This window comes from Macaca thibetana, chromosome 17 (genome assembly GCF_024542745.1).
Source record: "Macaca thibetana thibetana isolate TM-01 chromosome 17, ASM2454274v1, whole genome shotgun sequence".
Classification (NCBI taxonomy): domain Eukaryota; kingdom Metazoa; phylum Chordata; class Mammalia; order Primates; family Cercopithecidae; genus Macaca; species Macaca thibetana.
In genome coordinates, this window is record NC_065594.1 from 70,657,395 (window position 1) to 70,666,612 (window position 9,218).

The following is a 9,218-nucleotide window of genomic DNA, read 5'->3' on the forward strand; positions in this document are numbered from 1 at the left end:
CGTGAGTCATATCCACCACACAGCACATGAAAAGTCCACTCATCTGAAAAGGACAAAACAAGAGAAGGGAAGTCTGAACTAATATGGTCATATGACTAACAAAAGAAGCCAGATCTTTTGTGCTTAATTATTCCACTTTCCTTCTTTTTACGGGAGCAAGCACTACCTACCTACCCCCACCTTCCTTCATCATGCCTAACTTGGCTTAGTTCTATAGGCGCAGGTCAAGGAATAACCTGCTAATCTGTAAATCCTCTCAAGCCAGCTTTCCTGGCATCGCAATGACACTCACTGCTCTTCTGCAGCAGTGGTTTGCAAACACTGTTTTGTAAAGGATCAGATAATAAATATCATAGACTTTACAGACATTATACAGTCTCTGTTGATTCTCCTTCCCCTCCTCCTTCCTCCTTCTTCTCCTCTTCCTCCTCTTTGCTTTCCTCTTCCTTCTTCTCTTCTTCATCTTTACTCTTTAAACATGTAAAAACCACTCTTAGCCCACAAGCCATACGAAAACAGGCAAGAGGCTGGATTTGGTCCACAGGTCATACTTTTCCAATCCCTGATCTAAAGGCAGATATCTTTCTTTACATTTTTATTAATCAAAATTTTATTCTGTTGTCACCATAAGAATACCGGATGGTACCTTAAACAAATAACATATTTCGTCCAACTCTCAAGAAATAGATTATTCCCCTCCTAAGGCATCTTTAGACTCCCAGGTATAGCAGCCACGGAAATGCACAAGTTAAATCTCACACTGTGGAGAGCAGAGTTCGAACCCCAGTTGCCACCTCTCTGTATTTATGCCGAGGCCATGCTTCCCTCAAGCTGCTCTCAGCCAATGGAGGAACATGGCAGGGTTATTCTGCAAACTCATTACTACAAGAGGCACGACTCCTCTGGGGTTGAGAATTCCCCATATACCTGGCAAATGTTCATAGTCCTGTGCTGCAGTTTGAAACTCTTGCTACTTAGTCCTTCTTTCTTGCCCTTCTATTTCACGGAAGTCAGGCTTGCACTGTAGTCTAGAGACTCTCCCTGTTCCCTCCTTTTATCCTTCACAGGGATTTCCTCCACATCTAATCCCACCAGTGCCTATTTCTCAGAGAACCCAAATTAACTCATCAGTTAACCCAAATTAGCTCATTCTGCCTCTAAGAAACAGATTTTCTTCATGCTGATTTTCTTCTTCACCAGGTTCAAATGTATTAGTCTGCTATAGCTGCTGTAACAAAGTACCACGAACTGGGTGGCTTCAACCACAGAAACTTTTTGTATCACAGTTCTGGAGGGTGAAAGCCCAAGAGTGAGTTGTTTGTAGGATTGGTGCCTTCAGAGGGATATGGGGGAAAACCTGCTCAGCTCCAGTGATTTGCTCTTGCAGATGGTGTTCTAGTTGTCTTCTCATCGTCTTCCCTCTGAACGTAACACTCTCTTCAGGTGGTGTTTTTTCTGTTTTGTTTTGTTTTTGTTTGTTTGTTTTTTTAAGAGCATCAGTCACATTGGTTTAGAAGCCCACCTTACTCTACTATGACCTCAACTGCAATAATCCTATTTCCAAATGAGTACATTCTGAGATACTGGCAGTTAGGATTTCAACAAATGAATTTGGCGGTGGGGCGGGGGTAGAATTCAACCCAAACACCAGACTTGACATCTAACCTCTTCCTCAGGGATTGCATGCACAACAATAACAACAAAAATAATCCCCACAAAGCAATAGTGAGGATGTGAGGGTGACATGGCTAGAATCATACTTGAACTTCGTATTCTTAAAAAGTATTTCAGCCAATCACTACCAATCACTACTAATTAGATGATCACTCACTTAGTATTCACCTTCCAGGATGTCAATTGTGTATCTTCCCCTCCCTTTTTCCTCTCCTCTCCTGTCTTTCCTCTCCCCTTTTCCTTGGGGAAGAGAAACAAATCCCTTCTAATTTTCTCTTTCATATCAGATGACCATTGCCCTAAAGTAAGAAATGGGACTATTGCAATAAACAAGTCTAGTCTCCTCAGATGCAAAATGCACATTGAAATAGTATTTTGCCCTCCTCCTTCAGGCAGCAGACAAGCAATATAAAATGTTATCACAGGAGCTTATGGAGTATACAACAGAAACTTATTGCTTCATAAGACTGATAGCTTGAGAATATAGTGAACCACAAATTGGATATGGCACATTTTATAGTAAGGCAATTTTTCTTAAAAACATTTTTATCATAAAGTTTTCTCCCCTTTAGAAAAATATTAGTATTGATAGTTGATAATACATTTCAATGTCAGGTAAAATAAAAATAAATTATTATAATCATTCTCCCATAATTTCTTACATTTTCCTAACTATCTAACCCTCCCTTTGAGTGATGGTACCACCAGTTTTGTACACAGAAGACTATCCAGAACAGCAAAGAAGAATTAATCAGCTGACAAACCACATCTTCACAGAGCTGTAGTGCTCTTAGAAGTCAAACTGAGTGACTTCATTACCTCTTTAAAAATTGTGTTTCTCATCTTGAGTTTTTGTGTATTTTTTGTTGTTGTTGCTTTTGCCTTCAAAGATTTCTCCTATATTCTTAGTTCAATTATATTTAGGAAGTTTTTAAACACTTAAATGTTCAGTTTAGATAAACGTTTTGCTAAATATTTTGGATATTTTGGTAGGAAAAGTTGTTGTGTACTGGGAACTTTCCATGATAAAGATTTTTAGCCTTCCAGATTTTTATTTAAAAAGCCACCTTCAACTCAAACTGTCCTGTTAATTTTAACTAGTAATTCTATGTTGCTGAATCTAATGATAAATTCTGACTGAGTCTTCATCTTATTTGCATAATCATAGCACATGATATACCTAAGCACTTTTTCCTTCTTGAAGCACTTTGTTTTTTTCTTCCAGAATACCCTCTCTTGATTTTCTTTTTTTCATCACTGGACATTCCTCCCTAGGTGCTAACTGTACCCTCTTCATTTTCTTCACACTAAAGCGTGAGAAACCTGCAAGCGTCTGTACTCAGTCAGTCCCAGATCTCTACATTATTTCTCTGGGTGATCTCATACAGTCTTGTGCTCCAAATACCCTCTATGCACTGATGGTCCCTAACTAACTGTGTGTTTGTACACTCAGACTCAACTTTCCCTTGAACTAAAGACTTGTATAACAATTGACAATTCCAAATTTCTACTTGCACATCTAAAGAGTAGCTAAAACAAAAGTCTAAATTCTTTCCCTTACCTGTTTCTCCTGCTACATTCCCCTCTTAGACAAGACCACCTCAATTTCTTTAGATGCTCAGACAATAATAATAATAATAATAATAATAAATAATTATTTTAAAAAACATTAGTCATCCCTGGCTACTCTCTTCTTCATATATTTCCCATTATTTTAGATGAAAATAATTGTCACCTGTGCCTTCCAAATATCTGGAATCCAAGCACTTTACCACTGTGCTCTTACCACCTTAGTTCCAGCCATGCATGCAATCCTTCTCATACATTGTCCCAATCACATCCTTATGCTTACTTTCACTTATGTAATGCTCATTTATTCTCTATAAAGCAGCCAGAGTAATCCTATTAACCTGGACATAAGAGTGTATCACATGTATATCCAGAAACCCTAATGTATTGTTTTATTACCCACAATAAAATTCAAGTTCTTTCCACCGTCTGCAGGGTTCAATGGCATCTCACCCCTGAGCACTCCCCCTCCTGCTCTTCCTCTTTCTGTTCCGACTACATCGCACTCTTGGCTATTCTATGAACACGCCTAGCACACTCCCAGCTCAGGTAGTTTGTGCCTGCTGTCCTCCCTGCCTACACATTTAACACTGCAAAGTCACGTGGGAACCTGACCAACAGTTTTCTCCTCAATGAAGCCTGCACTAAACACTTTATTGAAAATAGATGCTGCCGTCACTTTATATCCCCTAACTGTGCCTCAGTTCCATTCATCAAATATATCTCCGCCTCATATATGCATGTCTTTATTTTTTCATTGCTTTTCCTCCTCAAGATTTTAATCTTGATTTAGATGTAGAATACTTCTCTTTTCTTCGCTGCTGTATCACCAGCTCCGGAACAGAGCCCAGCACAGAGTAAATGTTCAAAAACCAAAATGCAGTTGAACAGGCATGATCTCCTCATACAGATGAGGAGATGGAATTACGATAGTTTTATGTGTTACCCAATGTAATTGAGGTAGTAAGTAGAATATCTAGAAATTAAAACCTGGCCAATTTAAAAATAATAACAAAATGTAACAAAACAAAACAAAAAAGTGATATTTTCATTGCTCTCTGCTACATTCATAAAATCGCAGTTCCTTTGCATGATATCCATGGGTTCCCCATTTGACCCCAATCTGCCTTTTGAGCCTCATCTCACATATGAATCAGTCTTCTTACAGAAGCCCCATCTAAACCCACTCCTGTTTTTCTAGCTGTCTCCCTTCAACCTCTTGCCCTTGTTCACCTCTGTGCTTTGCCTCATCCTTCTCCCTTAGCCTGGAGTGACCTCTTTCCCTATCTCTGGCTAATGAAATCTTCCTCTTGCTTTACTTAGGTCAAATGTCACTTATACCATTAAGTCAGCTCCAGTCATCTCAGTAAAAATTAATCTCTTTTCCTCTAGGCACTGCCAAAGCACTTCCTTTTCGTTTAACTTTTGGTGGTTTATATAATGTGCCTTGTATTAACTGTAATAACGTTCCTGCTCATGTTGCTCAAGAGAAACTAAGCTTCTTGAGGACAGCAGTTTCTTTCTAATCACCTTTGCATTCTTTTCTTTGATCATTACAGTGTTTCATATACAGTCAGTATGTAAATAGACATTAAAAGCATTCTTTTAACTCTACTGTCATATCCCATTGTCCTAATAAGAGAAATATCCAATTGCTTTTCACTTTTAAAGTTATTGGGGTTTGTTTGTTTTGTTTTGTTTTTTAGGCAGATTTTCACTCTATTTCCCAGGTTGGAGTGCAGTGGCATGATTACAGCTCACTGCAGCCTCAAATTCTTGGGCCCAAGCCATCCTCCCACCTCAGTATCCCAAATAGGTAGGACTACAGGTATGCGACACTGTGCTCAGCTAATTTATTATTATTAATTATTATTATTATTTTGTAGAAAAAGGGTCTCAATATGCTATCTAGGCTGATCTTGAACTCCTGACCCCAAGCAATCCTTCTGCTTCAGTCTCCCAAAGTGCTGGGATAACAGTTAATATTATTGTTTTGATGCATAAAGTTATAAACTCAGATTTCTCTTTTGACTGGCTGAAGTTTTACTATAAAGATCAGCAATATAATTCATAACACTTACAACATATTTTCAAATAAATCCACATTACTTAAAAATGTAAGTAGAGAACGATTATTAGGAGGAGTAAAAAATAATACATAAAGAGGAAGACAGAGAAGTAAAATATGTGTGGTTGGGAAGGTAGTTCACATTGTGACATGAAGGGAAACTATGTCCCCTCAGTCCTTTTAATTCTTTGATTCCATCCCATGCTGAGTCCAGTAGGTTTTTGGTTTCAATTGTGCATATTTATTTAGTTTTCAATCCTTAGGAAGTTGCAGTATATGTTGATGGAATAGCAGATATTTTGATATAGTTGTCACTGAAGATACTTTGTGCAGATGCTTTAAGTAGGGTGACAAGGACAGAGTTCACACTAAAGAATACTCACAATGTCATGCTTACATATTGGTGTGTTTTCCTTACACACATGAAGAAGATTTTGAGCAGAAAACTAACTAAACCTTATTTGAGGTTGGAGAATATATTTCCTGTATTCAACCAGAAATATAAACTGCCTAGGGAAGAAATTTGAGTCAAGAAGTTTTTTAGCAGAATAGAGAACAAAAGCCTCATTTTTAGCAGCAGAGTAGTAATGGTGGAGGGAACAAAGAAATAATAATAATATCAAAGATTGCAAACTTAGACCACAGATTGCACAAAAATAAGTTAGTATTTATTAATTGTGAATTTATTCACATGTATTGAGTGTTTTTGAAGTCTTACACATAAGAATGAAATGCTATTAATGTATAACATAGAGGTTTTTATTAACCTAGTCAAGAAGAAGCAACTACAGTTGAGAAGAAGGAATAGTGGTTAACTACTAAGTGAAGAGGAAAGGGAAGCATATTTCAAGGTAGAGTACTTGCAATTTCAGTGGCAGAAGAGCGTGTAGAAAGTTTAAGAAATGCCAAACTCTTGGACCTCAGTGCTGAAGGTGAGGTCATAGCCTAGGGTGGAGACATCATTTTCCAGTACATAAACCAGACCCTGGTAGAAGTGGTAATCTTCACTCTCCATATTTGTATATCTGACTGACTTGCCCAAGATGTGTTTGTAAAAGGATCGAGTAAAGTAGCACTCCAAAAGATGGTTGTCATATACAGCTTTGGCCACAATACGTCCTACAAACTTGAAGTAGCTGAGGTGGTTCGGGTTGCAGTGGGAAGATGGATTGATGGTATAGGTGACTCGATCACCAGGTGAGGTAAGGAACAAGGCATACCTAGGGTTAAACATCTCTCGAGAGATGATCATATATCACTCCCTCAGGAGCCCGCCAGCATCCTGCCCTTCTCCTTCAAACACTATATTCAATCGATTCTTCATTTCTTCGGGGGATTTGCAATGCCTGGTATGCCAGATGAGAATGACAGGAGCCATCCGCAAGCAGCTGGTGGCTTTCTTAGAAGGCTTCTGTGAGATCACTACAAAGCGCCTCATGTCCATCTTCACTGAGCAGGAGTTAGAGCTGCTTATATCAGGACTGCCCACCATTGACATCGATGATCTGAAATCCAACACTGAATACCACAAGTACCAGTCCAACTCTATTCAGATCCAGTGGTTCTGGAGAGCATTGGTGTTCTTTCGACCAAGGTGACCATGCCAAGTTCCTCCAGTTTGTCACAGGTATTTCCAAGGTACCCCTGCAAGGCTTTGCTGCCCTCGAAGGCATGAATGGCATTCAGAAGTTTCAGATTCATCGAGATGACAGGTCCACAGATCGCCTGCCTTCAGTTCACACATGTTTTAATCAGCTGGATCTGCCTGCCTATGAGAGCTTTGAGAAGCTCTGCCACATGCTACTATTGCTATCCAGGAGCACTCTGAAGGATTTGGACTGGCCTAATAAGGCCCTGCCCACTCTGTGGGTTTTGTTTGTTTGTTTGTTTGTTTTTTAACCATTGTTGGACCTGGGGAGGGGGTAGTTAAAAAAAGAACCAGAAAGAAATTATCAAAAACCAATAAATGAAATCCACCAACTCACCTTGTATATCCCAGCTACCCCGTATTCCCCAGCGCATACCTGTTCCTCTCCTCATTCTCTCCCCGCCGCCTGTTTCCTTGCATTTTCTCCCCTTTCCATGCCATCCACAATCCCCAACCCATGTGTTTAAAAGTCAGTAGCCTTTGCAGGGACCTGTCTGTCCCACCTGTTTGAACAGTATGCTCCTCAGATTCTGTGTTCAGAAGGATTTTCTGCATTGAGACTTGAAACCTTTGGATAGGGGAAAAATTATATATATATATAACATATATATATTATATACATATATTTGTTCTGTTTGCATTTCTTAATTGGAATGTGTTGATGTGCACAGCTAATGATTCAGTGTGAGACAAGATTGGCGTCTGTGTTTTTGGTTTTCAAATAAAGAGCACTCTTCATTAAAAAAAAAGTTTAAGAAACGCTTGGAAAAGCTCAGTAGTTATTTCAGAAGACAGTGAGAAGGAGGGCTAGATGAGGAAGGCTATTGTACATTATGTTAAGAATTACTATCTTAATAGGATTTGGACATGCAACCATACTTGCAATATTTTTGTTTTCCTTTCATGAATGCATCAGAAAGTTATAGGGCAAATATTTTTTCTCACATCCTGGGAATATTTAAAGTTAAAGCTCTTTCTGTCATTTAGTGAAAAAGAACAGATTCATACTCTGATGTTAATGAAATGCCAAAAAAATGATAAAGTTTTTATTTGTTTGTCCCTGGCTCCACATCACCCCATCACAACCAACAACAACAACCAATTGGAAAGATAAAGAAGATGAGGACCTGGGAAACCTAAATTGCCTGGAGGAGAGGATGTTACATTATGGGAACTGGGAAACTTGAAAACGTAATAGGAAAATAATGATAATAATAATAATAATAAAAACAAAGACAGGAAACCTAGAAGGAAATAATTAAGTTGAACTCATCAAATATATTTGAGTGCAGTCCTCTTCAAACGCCTAGGATCTCCTATTGGGACAAAACGTGGGGCCACCTGACCTTCCTCCAGGCCATGGGATTTGCATGAGCATCATTACTACCCTTGATGGCCATCCTAGAGCACTTGTACCCAGTATCTCCAGCATGATTCAGAGAGAAAAGTTCCCTATACAGTTTAAGACTGGGACTACACTAAACAAGCTTAAAACTCCTGGACCAGAAAAGTGATCATTGACGTGACATTCCACTTTTTGTATGAGAAATGAGAAGGAAACAAATACTCATAATATCATATTTGTATTTCAAAAGAAGCTCTCTGGCTAAAAATCCTGAAGTATCTCTCAGGGAAGGAGAGATGGCATGCAGCATTTTCAGCCTATTGTAATAGGCACATCTAAAGATTTTTAAGAGTGAGGTAGTGGAAATGGAAAAATATATTTTGGGTGTAAAAAAGATAATGAGGAGCTAATTTAAAATGAATTACTAATGGATTGTTGATTGGACATTTAAGATGGGAAAATAACATTGAGTCAAAGATGCTAAGAAATCTGTCTTGGGGAGTTAGGAGAAAAACTGATGAGCTTGATGTTAGACGAGTTAAGTAGAAAGTTTTCAAGTAATATCTCTGCATTGATGTCAAATTGGAAATGGCAAATGTAGATCTGAAACACAGTTAAAAGTTGGAGGCTCCGCTGTTCTTCATGGAACTAGAAAAAAAAATCCTAAAATTCATATGGAACCAAGAAACAGCCTTCATAGCCAAAGCAAGAGTAAGCAAAAAGAACAAATCTGGAGGCATCACATTACTTGATTTCAAACTATACTATAAGGCCATAGCACCAAAACAACATGGTGCTGGTATAAAAATAGGCACATAAACCAATGGAACAGAATAGAGAACCCATAAATAAACCCAAATATTTAAAGCCAACTGATCTTTGATAAAGCAAACAAAAACACAAAGTGGGGAAAG

The 9,218-nt window shown here is 38.5% G+C and overlaps 1 pseudogene; it reads left to right on the top strand.

Moving 5' to 3' along the window:
* Positions 1–6,555: 6,555 nt before the first annotated feature.
* On the top strand, positions 6,556–7,158 carry LOC126940280 (E3 ubiquitin-protein ligase HUWE1-like; annotated as a pseudogene).
* Positions 7,159–9,218: the final 2,060 nt, after the last annotated feature.